The sequence below is a fragment of the Ambystoma mexicanum genome, chromosome 2p, assembly GCF_040938575.1.
Source record: "Ambystoma mexicanum isolate Mex_15411 chromosome 2p, UKY_AmexF1_1, whole genome shotgun sequence".
NCBI classification, from domain to species: domain Eukaryota; kingdom Metazoa; phylum Chordata; class Amphibia; order Caudata; family Ambystomatidae; genus Ambystoma; species Ambystoma mexicanum.
In genome coordinates, this window is record NC_090923.1 from 308,212,024 (window position 1) to 308,228,265 (window position 16,242).

Sequence of the window (16,242 nt, forward strand, 5' to 3'; positions counted from 1 at the left end):
TCAGTACTACTCTAGACTGCTAAAATATATTAGACCATACCTGAGTGAAAATAATAGCGCAACCATTGCAAGGGCCACGATCCTTTCCAGACTAGACTATGGTAATGCCCTACTGATAGAAGCAAGCAAGTGCTGCATAGCTTGAGGCCAAACCATCCAAAATAACGCTGTAAGAATCGTTAGGCGGAAAGCCAGAAGGGAACATTTCACAGCAGATTGGAAAGCCCGCCACTGGCTAGCAATCGAGGATAGGATTACCTTTAAAACCATGACCTTGGTACATCGCTGACTTTTTGGATTAGCACCTGCCTATTTGAAGGTACAGATCACCATTTATAGCCGAGGGCGCTCTGAGATCTGAGGCATAGGGACAGATTGCATGTATTATTGCCAACTGTGGGAATGGATTAGGGCAATCTTTGCGTGTAAAAGCAGCTCATACTTGGAATGGATTACCAACGAAATTAAGACAAGAGGAAAACTACATGACATTCAGGAAAATACTGAAAACATGAATTTTCAAATAAGCAAACAGGATCTGTTTTAGCAATCTGATGTACCGTCAAAGTTTGTATGTCTGTGTCTAAATGTGCACGCCCTGATGCCCGTGGGTTTCGGCGCAATATATAAAAACACAACAACAAAAGAATCAAACAAAAAAAAGTTAAGAGGTGGTCCAAACAGGTCAGGATTGCACAATAAATTCATCCTGCTAGCAAAGAACAAAGCCTCATTATATCGTCCTTTGACACCAGCAGCACTCTTTCATGTAAGCCACTGTTGTCAGTGAGGTCACCCTGTCGTAACTGAGTTAGTCAAGGTGCCCATACTCTGAGGCAAGAGAGAGCTCTAGCAATATGACAACTTACGCTCTCGTGTGCAACTTTTCTTTCAAGTCACAAGCGAGGGATGAGAAAGTGAGCATTCCAACAAGCTATGCGAGAGGCATTCATTGCAAAGACATGTGCAATATGTTCTACAGTGTTCACCTCACATAAGCAAGAAATACTGTTTAAACTGGTTACAGACTTAGTCACCCTTGGTGAGGGGGATAGCTCAGGGCATCGTGTTTGTCTTGGAAGCAAGACAATACAGTGCAACACAGGTTTGAATCCCGATCCCGCGCTTAGAAACCAATCCCTGGTATTAAACATGTTCTAAAAGAACAATTATGATTAGTCACTATAATACTGCAGTGCCAGACCGGAGTACATAAAATGTTAATTTCCCAATTTTCCTCCACAGTATCATGCAGAAAGGAAATGGAGAATTAGCTATAGGCCAGCTGACAAAGTTCTCCTTTGCCAGGCCACAGCTGTTTACCAGAAGGCCATGCTTTCTGCTAAGCAACTCTACTTTGCCATGGAGGTAGAAGCCGCTATTAATCACCCTGAGGCGTTATTTAGACTAGTCCAGTATTTGTCATATTCTGCACAGTGTCATTCAAATATTATTCCATTGCAGGTTCTTTGTGACTCTGCATTTTTTTTAATGATAAGATCGCTATCATTCCGAGCAAGATCTTTGGGTCCTGCTCTCATCTCTCTATGTCCACTGCACCCTCTCTGAAGACCACTCCGAACTCGACTGGTCTCCTTCTCGGACGTTCTCTCGGCTATTAGTAAGCTTAAGTCTACCTCTCCTTTGGATCCTATTCCTCTACTTTCAATCATATTTCGGCTGATATTATCACAACAGCAGTGAATTACTCTTTCATCAGTCCTTATCACGAATGACCTGAAGCATCCACGGGTGATCCCTCTGTTAAAAAAACCTATTTGGATCCAGCAGTTCCGTCCAATTTCACTTCTCTCTTTCTCTATGAAACTGCTCCAATCCTTGGTCTCTCCTTTACTGAGTTCCGTTCTGGAGTCTTTTTTTTCAATTCTTTTCAATATGGCTTTTGCCCCGGTCGGGGTACTTGATCTGTTCTGGTTATCGGTGGTGGATGATCTGGCCCATTTGGCTGACCAGGGAGGTGTGGGGGTGCAGATTGTATTAAATCTTTCAGCAGCGTTTGACACCGTGGACCACCCCACCCTGTTTGCCAGACTATCATCTGCAGGCCTTCCTTGCCATGTGCTTGCTTGGTTCTCCTTGTTTCTTTCTGGTCACATTCCCCCTTCTCCTCCAAACCAGTACCTCTGTCTTGCAGAGTCCCAGAAGGCTGCGCTTTGTCACCTAGCCTGATCAATATCTACATCCAGCCACTTCTGTGTCTCATCCGTTCCCACGGCTTCCTCTGCTATTCCTATGCCGATGACACGTAGTTATTTTACGCCTTGGCAGGCCGTGGGTGGATGGATGACAAGGAACTAGCTGACATTAAATGGTGAGAAGACAGAGGTGCTGGTTGTTGGATCTGCTTGCCCCTACCCATTTTGGACCCCAGACCTTAGACCTGCTAGTTTTAGACCCTGCCCGGTGTCGACTACTGTGGTGAAAGATCTGGGTGAATCTCTGCATTTTTGTCAATGTCTGATCAGGTGACAGCTGTCTGTCAAGCTGAGCTCCTTCAATTTAGAACCCTTCATAGGGTCTTGCCTTACATTCCCTCTCAATTCCAGGCTCCTGTCGTCCCTGCTCTAGTTATGAGTGCTGTGGACTACTGTAATGCCCTCTGTCTGGCTCAACATGCCTACTTGATTTGTCAACTCCAGCTATTGCAGAACATGGCTGTTAAAGCTGTGCTTCATCCTCCTTTTGGTTCTCATGTGGCTCCCTTTTTACGTCAGCTGCCTTGGTTTCCTGTCGAAAAGCGTGTGGTGTTTAAATCTCTATGTATTGTCCACAGAGCTTTTCACAAACTGGAAGCTGAATATCTCCAGGAATAATTCTCTGCCTTTGTTCCCCCATAGCACTTTGCTCTCAATCCTCGCTAACAATGTGTGTCCTCCGAATAAAATACTCCTGCCTAGGTGGCCGCGCATTTTCCGTTGCTGCAGCAAAGGCTTGAAACTCCCTCCCTTTTGCTCTTCGCGTGATGAATAAATATTTTTCCTTTCACCACTGCCTGTAGACTCTTCTTTTTGAAATCAGATTTGAACCTCTCCTTGGCGGTTACTTTTGGTCGCTAGTGCCAAGATACCTTTGGGGGACCGTTGCGCTTAATAAATTCCAATAACAGAACATTTGGGTGTCTGGCTTGCTTTTTAACAGTCCGAGCGTCTTCAGTTTCCCTGAACATTTCTGCTTGGACAGGGACTCCCGCTTCCCTTCGATCAGGGTGTGTGGGATATATTTTGCCTAAGAAAAAGGAAACTGCCGTCAGCCACATTAGGCCTAAGAATTGCAGGGCATTGAAAACATGCTGAGTTTTATGCCAAACTGAAAAAGCAGCATTTCATTTGCATCTGTCATATATCATAAGCTGTTTCAAATAACGAGAAATCCACGTACTGATTGGGCCTTGCATGTGATTGACAAAGCCAAGAACAATTAAAGGCTTATTCTACAATGAAAGCATGGTGTCGTAATGTGCACGGGCTCGTGCAGGGGCACTCGTGGAATGTTATGAAGGTTCGGAGCAGAGATTCCACGGAGGGCCGTTGGCTGGAGGAGGCTGGGTAGCAGGCTGGTGGGGTCTCGTAAATAAATACTTATAATACACTTACATGTGTACGGTGAGATCCCATCCTCGTCGCCACTGATAAGATCTCACCGTACACATGTAAGTGTATTATAAGTATTTATTTACGAGACCCCACCAGCCTGCTACCCAGCCTCCTCCAGCCAACGGCCCTCCGTGGAATCTCTGCTCCGAACCTTCATAACATTCCACGAGTGCCCCTGCACGAGCCCGTGCACATTACGATCTTATCACATGGCATTTGCAAACACAGAAACTGCGATCATGGAAATGGGTGCATTTTGCAGCTGAAATAATAAACACATTGAGTTAAAATTTCCCTTGCCAAAATGAACATATCATGATGGCAAAATTAATAGGTGGTGGCAAAATGCGATCATATTAAGAAATAAACAGAAGACCTCATGTGCCCAAGTAAATGTAACCATCACAAACATAAGTGTATGTTTCTAGGGGCATGACTAAGTTTCAATATCCTAACAAGGGTTCAGTTCCTATTCAGAACACTCAAGCAGTGACCAGGAAGGAATTTGTTTGGGGCCTGTTCTCGGAAATAAGGAACAAGATGACCATTAGACTTGGGAGAAAAAACAATGATGACTTTACATGAAACTCAACAATGGAGTAGATGCCCTGGTGAGAGAAGAAATTAAACTTAACTGCGAAATGAAAGTCAGGATCTGCATTATGTTTGAAGATTCCCATTAGTTTAAATGGACAATCATAGTTTGTTAATTTTCTCAAGAATCATAACTAAAAAGCTGCTGAACAGGACTGTTTATTGAAGTAACCCTTATCAATATTCGACCTCGTGAAAAAGTATTACAACCTAAAATATTTTTTTTAACTCCCCAGAAAACAACACAAAGCAAATATTTGCGGATGTGATAACTTAATAAATAAAATAAATCTGGGTAGAAAACGTCACGTTCATAATAATAACTTTTGTATAAACTGTGAAAAATTGTTGTACACACCTGCAACCTCATGCTAAGACGGGAGTTAGTTCATTACAAGCGGCATGATTACAGGAACACAATATATGCATTGACTGTTAGGTTTGTGTGTAAAATGAAGAACGTGCCATGTAGTGATTCATCCCTTCCAGAGAGGGGCTGGGTCTTGGTGGTGGAGAGGATCGTAGGGGTCTAATTAAAATTCAGGTTTAACAAGCTAGCACCTCCTAATATTAATATTTCGGAGGTGTTGCTTTAAGGTTAAAACATGGATGCACATGCCAGAGGGAGGAGAGGTGCTTAAAATCATCTTGGTGAATACTGAAAGTGGGTTGCAGAATTTAACCTTGTCTGGGTGCTCCAAAAATCATCTGGGTGCCACTATTGAAGAAATGCTGCAGACTTAACATTGCCTGGGAGACAGCAATTGGGAAAGACTAAAAAGGCTGGGATCTTTGCAAGGAGGGCAGAATAGAGGGATTTATGCTGGTCAGTATCCATGACTGAAGTACCTGACCAGCTCCCTGTGCTTCCCCGAGAGAGGGTCCTGAAATGCAGAGGTCTTTCCTGCGCAACAAAACAGAGATTTTCAATGTTAGTAGCTTGCTTAAAAGAACCAAGGGTATGTTTGAGTTAATATATTCCTCTTAATTAGTGGGTGGGAGCATTGTTAAGGATTTCAATCAGGCAATGCACCAGGGTCTCGCCTAGCATGTAATGCACAAATGAAATACTTATTTATTGTGTCTATAGGTTCAATATTCTGAGTGATATACCACTCATATCCCACCCTTCTCAAAATACCCTCCAGGTCACACTGAACCAGGAATCAGGCTGGTTGGTAAAGGTATTTATTTATTTAAATTCAAATCAAACATATGTTTATGGGGCAGCAATCACCAACGTGGTGACAATACAAATAAGAAAGTAAGTAAGGCAATTGAATTCACTTTTTAGCTACATGGAATGTAAAACACAGGGAAAAGAAAAGTTTTGGCTTGTTGAAAAGATAGCGTTTAAGTTAAGGTTTCCCTCCTACAATTCTCAACTCACAAAAAAGCAAATCTACACAGATGTAAGCAAGTAGCAGATATATATAGGAGTATAGAACAGTCTATAGGGTTTGAATGCAATCTTACCTCCCCAAACAAGAGAGAAAAACATTAGAAAAACATTTTGGAATGTTTAAACTTTTAAAATGACAGTTGAAAATGGCTTAGAAAAACAATTAAAAGTATAAAAAAATCTTTAAATTGATATAAATTCCTATGGGAGCAACACTGAAAAGGTCCTAACAAACATAAGCTAAAAGATGAGCAACAGTACACACTTTGAATAAGGACAGAAGTATGGGAAGACTTTGAATGGGAAAACACACGTGGAAAACCTTTTGCAGAAATGTGAATTCCCGCCTAATTTTTACTATGCCATTTTTTATAAAAATGGGTCAAATACACTGTTTTTGGTTGTGAATGTAGCTAGGGGTCTTAGGTTTAATGCGGAGTTGAAATTAAGTCTCTAGCTATAAAATTGAGGGCGTTGTGAAAGTTTGAATCAGAGGCATTTTTGAAAAAAAATAAGACAGAAAAGCAGAAATTTGGTTTTAAAATGACAGATTGGTTTTATTTAAACTATATTAAGGCTAAGAAAAAGAAGGATGCCACCCGTGAATCTCCACAGTTATGCACGGCCGATTGTAACCCTTCACGTGGCGGATGCTCCGTTTTCCTTGTATGGGAATTACTTTATTTAATCCAAATCACTAATGGCTTATGGTCCAGCAAAACAAATGAGAGAAAATCAGCGCTAACACTAGGGATTATAAACAGGGTTGCAAAAATGGTTCTGACAAGATTAGAGGTTCTTAAGTTAAAGATGGGATTGGTGGAAAGATGGGGATAGGACAAGGTAAGACAAGATATGCTATGGTTTAATATGATTCCTATTTATACTTACAGTCCACTGTAAATTAAGATTGGACCGTCCGGTTCTGATCATCACGGATCAGGTCTACAGGTAGCAGGGCACTTCTGGCGGGATGGTCAGCTGGGCAGTTCTGGTCAACAGGACTGGATTGGATTGGCCCTTCTGGTTGCTGGACACTATAGATCAGTGTGATGGTGAGTTTCAGCAAGCAAGCATTAATGGCGCAAGCCAGACTGGATCAGAATTATTTCCCTTATTAAATTTTGGGATGGCTTCAGGGTTTGAGCCTAGCTGAAAAAGAGTTCAGCAAATGCTGAGGCTTTGGTTTTTCAGGAAATCAGGATGTAGTCAGGATCCGTGTGTGTGTGTGTGTCTGTTGTGAGGTTCTCTTATTTATCATGCCAAGGGACATCACTCCGTTTATGGTAGGGGCAGACTTACAACCCACACCCACAAGGCTCTGATAGGTCAAAGACACTTGCCTTTTTCTGGTTGGAAGCCAGAAAGGGCTGTCATATTGTATGATGTGACTTGGGAACTCCCACAGTTACCTGGACCAAAATGTAACTTTCCCACAAATACACATTTCTATAATTATGCCCTCTAATAAAATCGGACACATACTTTACATATTTTGTGGATTACATTTACCTCCAACTCACACGTCAGTGAGACCTGGCTTTGTCTTTCTGTGAAATTATGTCAATTTTAATCAAAGATTTGGCCTAACAATTCCTAATTCGGTACATATCTGTGCGATCACCCCTAGAACATGGGTATACAATATTAGACGTGCAAAATTAATAGTCTTTGCGCAATTAGTGCTTTTGTATAACTTTGGTCCCTTATGCAGTACAAAGTTCAATCACGTCTTCAAAGAAAGAGCATAGAATTACATTTACAACTACCAAATTTTAGATTTATCCTCCTTCTTGTGGCAAAGTTAAATCTTTAAAGCTTAATTACAAATAGGCATTTAACCACCAAAAGTCCTTTAGCCATTTATTTTAACTTTTCTTTCACTGCCAACAGCTGTCTAATTCCTTTGATCAGGGCTGGGTCATCTTCCTTGAGAGGAGAGTTTCCTGCCCCTCCCCTGTGGGGATGAGTGTTCAAGCCTGCCATTGTCTTTGACTGGGGCCAGACAAAAGTCTGAGTTCTTTGTCATGAGTATACGAAAACCTCCCAGCAGTCCTTTCCTGCCAGCAGTGAGGTGTTACCCATTCCCAGGCTGAGGCTGTCGGATCAGAATTAAATAGTTAATTTACTCAGGACTGGGTTTAAACTTTAAGTTACCTACATCTTTCATTAAACATATAAAATGACACAGTCTATAGGTGGATTTTGAAATGTCTTACAGAATTAGGCCTTTCAACAAAACATGCTTTTAAACATGTGATTTTGCACTTTCTTCCTGTAAAAGCACATTTAAACTGAGTACTTTAAATCAGATCTTCCTCTGCAGCACCCACATTTTATTCAGCACCAGTTCTTTCCTTAAATGCTGTGATTTGTTTTCCAGTCTGGAAACATGTATCCAGGCTTTTGTTTGGAGTTTCTGCCTGCACAGTTGAAATTGTTACATGTTGAAATTTTAGACATATTTCCCATGGAACTGAAAACAAATGTTTGGGCTGGATGTTCATGAGATACATTTCTTACCTGCTGTCAGGCAATGAGGCCCAGCTACTCTGAGCCACGCTGGATGATCTGTAATTCTTTTACTCTCAAGGATTCACTTGAGAATAAATGGATCTAGTGCCAAAAACAGCACTTTGAAGGTTGCAACGCTACATTTTAAAAGGCATTTTCGATTTTCAGCCCACTGGCATGCTCCTGCAGTGATAACTCTGTTCTCACCCCACTTTGACTGTGTGGCAGGGGTGCAGCCTTTCCTTGGTTGAGACCCAAATGCGGTTTTGCAGATTTTGCCCGCACAGGGGTTAGCGCATCCATTTTTGGCTGTTTCTTTCCCAATTTGTAAAATGGTGCAGCGGGGCACATTGGAATGGGTCAAAATATCCCACGGTATGGCAGTAGACCCTTAGTATATTTTGATAAATAATAATTCAATTTGCTCCCACATAGCCATAGGTTGAATTTGTTAACATTAAAAATTAACAAACTCACTCCAAGTGTGAATAAAAACTATAGTTTGTTAACGTAATCGAGTACACCTTCTTTCCTTGTCAACCCCAAAATTCCCCAAAGGGAAGGAGTATCCTTTTCTAAAAATGAAATTCCTAACTGTCACCAATCCTCAGACCTGGCGTTTAAGCAGAGGGCTGCTGAATGCAACTGAATGTCTGAGTTTCTAATTGAAAAATACACACCATATCCTGAGGATGAGACTGTGACCCCGATAGAAGAGAGAGTTTGTATTGCATCAGGGTAATGAAGGAAAAGGTTCCATGCTGTTTTTCAATGTTTGATGTACTTTCACATTGGTCGTTTTGACATGTACACGGGTAGATTAGAAGTCGAGCACACTGCGTGGGGTACATTTTTTACACAATTAAACAATGTTGCTGTGACTTAAATCCAACATAAGAAAGGGATTACCAAGATCACGATTTTGTAATGTTCCATGGTATTGTTTAATTCTGCCATTCAGGTGTTTTTTGTGGGATAGGGGGATTGAACTGTTATTTGGCCTGTGTTCCATGGTCATGAGACCCAAAAGTGAAGTCCCAAAAAGTGAGTTTTGTTTTGAAGCTTTGTTTTGTGCCACAGGGAAGGTGGCATGCGTAATCATTTGGTCCAAATGTTCATTGGACATATTATTTAATAAATATGTATTTGTTCTATACACAGGCTTCGTTCTTGGCTTATCTGAGGCACAGGGGGAGTGATCTATGTGGCTCTATAAGAGTCATTGGCTGGGCCAGACTGAATCAGACACATTATATATTTTGTAGCACTTTAATCAGAGGGGTTGAACTCCCCATGTTAAGGGTACTCTCTAAATATACTGTTACAGGTGGCACAGCTTGCTAAGGCAGTGATTGGCAACCTGAATCCCTCCAGGCTCCCATGAGACCTAGCCAGCATATTCAATGATGAGGGATCAGGAGAGCCAAAACATGGGGAGGGCTGCTGGGTTCGCCAAACTGCACTACTGCACTCTTTTCAAGACCTTATCCAAGCTTGGCCCAGACTGACTCTAGGTAACCATTATGCACCTCACCGCTGCTTTTAAACATGGATGTGCAACTCTACTTCTCCTGCATTGTAGTTCTGTATCCACTTGTCTGATAAGCACACAGAGATATAGGTTGCAGGTTGCTCCTGGGAAGAGGGCAACCCCAAGTCCTACACACTATAGACACAATGCTATGCGGTTGCTTTCAGCACCATAGCAGCAGAATGGAGCAGAATGCCACCCAACATCAGGAGGTGCTGCACGAGAGCAAGACTTGATTGTACGGTGTCATAAGTTAAAGTTGGAAGTTACTAAGTTTCAGTTCTGATGTGGTACCAACTCCCCAAAAAAAAATACACATGTTGTATGTGATGAAATGACTTCTGCACTGCAGAAGTACAATGATGAGTAGTGGCTAAACTACCTACTCAGCCCCCACACTTCTACAAACCAACAGTGATTCCAGTCATAAAGGTAAAAGAGGTTCATCCGAAAGATATACCTGCTTTGACTTTTGTGATGAGGCAAGGCAAAACACAAATCCATTGTACACTTACCTATAAAACACACTATCAAAAACCCACCCCGGCAAAGGGAGACTGGGAAATGCTGAATGTAATCATGAAATAATTCTGGATACTTAACAGAAAGGAAAAATAAGCAACAAATGCAATAAGTAGTTCAACAAGCATTGGCAATGCCAACGTGTTATGAAGAGGCTGGCAGCGGCAGGTAAGATTTGTAAAGGTATTTATTTTAGGTTCTTAAGAGGGAAGAAGACCCCCAACATACAGAGGCTCCTTTCCTTCAGCACTTTTCTCAAACTGACACAATTAGAACAATAACAAGGGAAAAGCACCCAACATTCTATGACATCACATAGGGATCATCATCACAGGAAACTTCACATTACATCTCAGAGAGGTAAACACCCTGCTCTTAAGAAAGGCATCACAACACAACCGTTGTGGCTTTTGTGTAGGCATGGGAAAGGCTTTTGACAGGCACTGCCTTTGTGGTAATAATGTACCACTGATGGTAGCAGCTGCAAAATGGTGAGAGTACCCGGCATATAAAAAGAGGTTCCAGCTTTCAATACCTAGCCCCCAAAACTGGAATGCCCTCCCCACTGAACTCACAAATGAAAAATCATATACTGTCTCCCGCAAAATGCTGAAAACCAAATTTTTCAACTAAGTATGCCTTCTTCTGTAACCTATATCACTCGCTCTGGGTGATATGCTGTTCTTCTGCAACCATAGAACACGCATATCCCATACTGCTGTTTATTTTGTATGCATTTCTGTTCCACCTATGTACACCTGTACTAAGCAAACAGCGCCAAGATGCCCCAGGGCCACTGTGCGCTATATAAATTCAAATAAATAAATAAAATATAATGGTAGTGCCTGGCAAATAGGCCCAAATAAGACATAGGCCCATTTTTGGCTTTGCCAATGCTTGTTTTTAACAGGACTTCAGTGAAGGACATGCGTAGTGCTAATAAATCTAGTGGCTGAACTTCCAACTAAGTCATTAACTTTCAGAAGCCTGGCAGGCACTGTGAGCATAAGGTTTGATGTTAGGCTTGATAAACCTAGTTCAAATAAATCCTTGGAGGATGTGTCTCAGGAGTAGGAGAAAGTGGGTGGGAGTGGCCATAGGGATTAACAGGGCCATAGGCAGTCAATGGGTGGGTAAACAACCAAACACCTACAAGCATTGTACCCCTCCTAATATGCCATTTCTCCCTAGCTATACTCTAATGCAATAGTTTCAGCTTACTGGTGACAATGTAACACCACTTAATAACCAAAACTAAAAATAATATGCCCTGTAGGAAAAAGGAGCAAAAGGGCCTTTACCGGTCTCTAGGACCACAAAAGGTGGACCGGGGGACAGGTTCTCTTTAAGTACTGGATTCGAAGTTTAGGTGGTTAGACAGTGTCGAACCAGGCTCTGAGGTGCTGCAGAGGTGGGTCGAACCTGGCTCAGGTTGGCGAGCTGTGTTAGTCCAAACAGTGAGCTGGCATTGAGTTGGTTCGAAGAGAGGGCTCTGTGAGGTTTAAATGCAGTGGTCAAGCAATGCAGTTCAGTTGGTTTACCAGGATTGGTTCGAAGAACGAGTCTGTTCAAGATGTTGATAACCGCTGCTTCGGGTCGCTAGAGGTTCGAGTTGAGATCTGACGGTTCGAAGCCGCGATGCTGCTGATGGTCCCATTCGAGTTTGTCCACAGCAGCCAGATGGTTGCTCAAGATGAAGCGGGAATGTGCTCAACCTGGTATGATGCTGCTGTGAGCCGGATCAAACGTGCAGCAGTTTGATGGAGTGCCAAAAGAAGCAACAGAAGATCCTTCTGGTTCAAATGCAGTGCACACGATTCAAACAATAATCCTGGCTGTTCTGGCCCACAGGATGATCTGAGACCATCCTGCAGGGACCTCTAGGATGAAGTGAGTCTTTTAGTTTCTGCTCTCCCAACCTAGGGAAGTTTCAAGCAGAGTGGCAGGTCTTGATTCTCAGAGTCATCCCAAGTTGCTCTTTGAGTGCATAGGGAACACAGCTCGCCTCTGCCTTGGAGCACTCCTCCTAAACCTCAATGGCCGAGTGCTTTGGAACAATTATCTCTCCTAACCGAGGTGCAAATTAATGTCTATCCTAAGTCCTTGATGGTCGAAAGGTGATTCAAATCAGGAGTGGGACACCCCCTCTTTTATAGGCAAAAGCTGCAGGGGATTAGAGGAAAATAAGCCAGTTTAAAGGGGTATTTGCCTAGATGCATCTGACCCAAATATTGAATTACTATTCTGAATGTTTACTGCATTAAACGCGTGTTTCAACATCTGCCTTGTTCCACAACAAAGTCACACACCCCATGGAAATGAGGATGAATCCGGCCATAGTGCCCTTAAATGCCTGCCCCCAGAACCGTTTCATGCCACACCACAACTCATACCCCAGACCCCTTCTCCTTCTCCTACTCACGTTCAATTCCTGTGCTGTGAAGCCATTTTATTTTGCAAAGTAGTGTGTTCCGAAAAATCAATAGATATATAGATAACTCCTAAGCAGGAGAATATCGATTGAGGCAGACACGGAACAGATCGGAAACAGTCTGAAACAAGCAGGCGAGAGGTCAATCAACCAGCCATGCAGCAGGCCTGCTTAGAGCCAAACAACAACAAATACGAACTGTGCTCTAGATAACAAACCCATGGTGTACCTGTTGGGGCACCTGGAGGCAAATCACTAAATAGTATAGACTGAAGGCACACTTGGGGCATCCACTACCAAAAGCCAATACCACCTAGCTTTCCAGCATCCCAGCCTAACAGACGCCACATCACATAAAACCAAAACACTCCATGCTTAAGATTTTACCTCGGCCATGAATCTCAGTGACATGAATGGTAGAAACCGACTCGGTGCCCACATGAACAAGCAATGGGAATCAAACAAGCCCACCACAGGATCTACCCAGGCCAGGCCTTAGCAGATGCACAGCTTCCAAAATCAACTAAAACCTTACCCACAAACAGAGCCGGATGTCATTGCTCTCCTCCGGCTACTCCCACTAATTTCCCATCCTATCTCTTGCAGGCCCTGAAGCCCCATGAGGCAATGCGTCAGTATCTGTGCTCAATAAGACCCTTTAACCAAACAGTATTTCCCTGTGGGTTCAGTAAACAGCAACAGAAAGCATTGCACGCTGGTGGCTAAATAAAACCGCTCCTCTTTAAATCCCACAGCGGCCTCCAGCTAACCTCTACACCCACAGCCTTGTGATTACGACTGTGTAATTTATCACCCCTGTCACGATTTTAACCCTCAGGTATGAGGACCCCAAGGTTGATTAGGGCATGCCATTTCTCACCCTTGTCACAAGATGAACCTTAGGGTTGATGGTGGTTGTGGTAATGAAAGCCTGTGCGTGGCACTGGAAGGTACACGTAGGTTCCTTTATTTAGGTCTCAGTTGCATAGATTACAAGTAAAGGGGAAGAAGAAGACCCGCCAGTGCCCCCCACCAGGTAGATATTCCAACTGTAACCCCTGGAACCTCTTGGAAGGAAGCTTCTATGATATGCCTGCATTCCAGCACTCACTCTGACATCACAGCGACAGGCGGACACACATACAGGGAAAGAGGGAAATACAAGGCCCTACAGGTGTCAGCATCAGACACGAGGATCGAGGATCGGTCTCTGCACCCACATAAATCACTCCCATCTCCCGCCATGACTGGGCATTATAAAAGGATCACTGTATAAGCTTCGGCTTGTGGTACCACCTGGACCCATTCCTATGTCTTCTTTTGTAAGGAGTAACACGTAATGCAGGCTTCCATCCATAAGAGCAGACAGTGCTGATAAACGGTGATTACAGCTGACATGGCCAAGAATACATTGGCAGCTAGAAAAACTCCGACGACTTCCTCGTTGTCACGGCAACTTTGCAGACAGCAAGCACGTCAAATCAGATCTGAAAATGGCAAGTAATACACACCCCCCTCAATGAGGCACTGCAGACTAACAAGCGTGCAGTCTAGAGAAGGGGGCGATGTGACCCCGCCAACAGATGTTCTCGCTGGCCCGTAATCCTCAAAGATTAATTAAATGGCTCTTTGCGTACCCTCATTTCAGAGACGCAACCCTAAAATAAAAGGCGTTGAAACATTTGCCAAAGCCATCTACTGCCCACGGTCTTTTAAAATACGGCCGATATTAAAAGGCATGCATTCAAACAGATTCTACAGGGGTAGCAGTCGAGTGTGATAGCAACTTCGGCCAATGGCCGTACAATTCCCTGTTTCCAAGCAAGCACCGTCGAACACAAATAAGCAATTGATGTTTAAAAGTCAAAAGCCTCGAGCAGAAACTGGAAGGGGGTGGTGGGGGGTCTAAGGGACCCTGCACTGAAAGGGAACACTATTAGGGGGAAATTAAGGTTGAGGGAGTGGACGCAGGTGTCAGGTGTCACAAAGCAAATGGTGCACACCTCCGTCTCGCCCAGAAGATGACTAAATAAGCATATTACAAATACAAAAATAAATAAATACATATAATGCGCCAAGGAAATTATACATCTTAACAGAACATGGTAAAGGGCCCTTAAACATTTTTAAAGTGGAGTAACTGCGCTCATGTACATTATAGAAAAGCGAATTAAAAGCCCCCGAAGAACTGAAGCTTTAAATGCCAGTGAGAGCACATCAGCCCGGGCAGTCGGAGCGCTTACCAGCGGTGCGCCGCCCAGCGCCGGCCAGCCATCTGCCCGGGTTTCCCTGGGAGCTGTGTCGGGGAACAGCTGCCTTCCTCCGCCACAGAAACGACGATTCCCAGTCAATCAATTGGGGAGGTGAGATCGTGTTCCCATCCAGCAAAGTCGGCCTCCATCTAGGTCATGTGAAGGTTGCCTGCCTCCTCTCCTGGCTGCAGGCCTTGCGAGCAGCAACCACAACAAATACTGCCCGGCCACATCGTGCCCCGGCTTAAATGCATTCAAAGCTGCCGGAGAGCCGGGGTGCGTGAAACGCTCCACAATGCCAGCTCGGGGGATGAAAGGGCGAAAAGTAGTTTGCAGGCTGCAGAATGCCTTAGAAGGGTTGCCATGGAGATAAACGTGGCGAGGGGTAGGGGCTGGCCTGGTGACAAATGCAGCACATCCACGGAGGGGTGCGCTGGAGGCAGGCTGGCTGCTGCTGCCTTCCCCAGACGATGAGTCGACACAAATAGCCCCTGCTTCTATTCCCTGCGCCTCACACGCACTCCCTACACACACACACACACACACACACTACGCAGGCGAGGCATTTCACAGGCCGCAGCGGGCAGTTCTGTGGACGCTGCACTGCAGTTTGAAATATCGTCTTCATAACACATATTCCTAGAAGCACCATGATGCCAGCAAGCACGGGAGAGTCGGTGAGCTGCAGGTCTTAAAGTGGCAGTGCTGGTCCAAAAGCCAAACCATACAGAGATGCCATGTTGCCATCACCCATTAGTTAAGGGCGGAGGGTGGGTATAATCAGTTGGGCGAAGGTAAATCCGGATTGTAACATTATTAAATCAACAATATGATTTCAAATGTTGCCACAGCTGTCGAGAGGCGTGTGGCGCCCAGCAAAACCGCTGTCTGAGGAATACACGTCATGAGGCGGCGTGCGAGTGCAGAGATCCTCCGCGGCGACGCCAGCCGAGTCCCCAGGAAGCCAGGCCGCGAGAGCTCGCCTTCCGTCATTAATAGTGAACGAGGCTGCCACTTAAACCATTGATTTCTCGCTGGAACTGGATGATATCACCGCAGAGCCTGCCCTTAGGCCGCGAGGCAGTAAAACACGCGCACTTCTAATGGTCACAGGCAGCTCATGGAGATGCGCCTCATTCTGTGAATGGCGCAGATTCCGCGCATTGCAAGGTAGATGGTTGCCCGATCCCAAACGCGTGGGCCAAGGGGTCGGCAGAGATGCCGTTAATGGCTCATTAGGCAATGATTACAGGGCCACCCAAACTGCCGATTGAGACACCCACAGTGTGTGACCCCGGTGCTTATTTAGCACTTCGGGGACCCCCGCCGCCCTTTATGGGGCAGCAGTTATTTATGGGGCGACATAACTCTCTGCTCCCTCC

The 16,242-nt window shown here is 44.2% G+C and overlaps 1 protein-coding gene across 3 annotated transcripts in view; it reads right to left on the minus strand.

Annotated features, from left to right (window-relative positions):
• Positions 1 to 16,242, minus strand: part of FGD3 (FYVE, RhoGEF and PH domain containing 3) — a 924,278-nt gene that overhangs the window by 565,947 nt on the left and 342,089 nt on the right. Inside the window, exon 1 of one of the 3 annotated variants that reach the window (XM_069643609.1) lies at positions 14,852 to 15,157. The exons of 1 other annotated variant lie outside the window; for it this stretch is intronic. The gene's annotated coding sequence lies outside the window, so the exon portion shown is untranslated. Of the gene's footprint in view, positions 1 to 14,851; positions 15,158 to 16,242 lie in introns of those variants that run through there. One more of the 3 variants, XM_069643612.1, reaches the window with a different exon arrangement.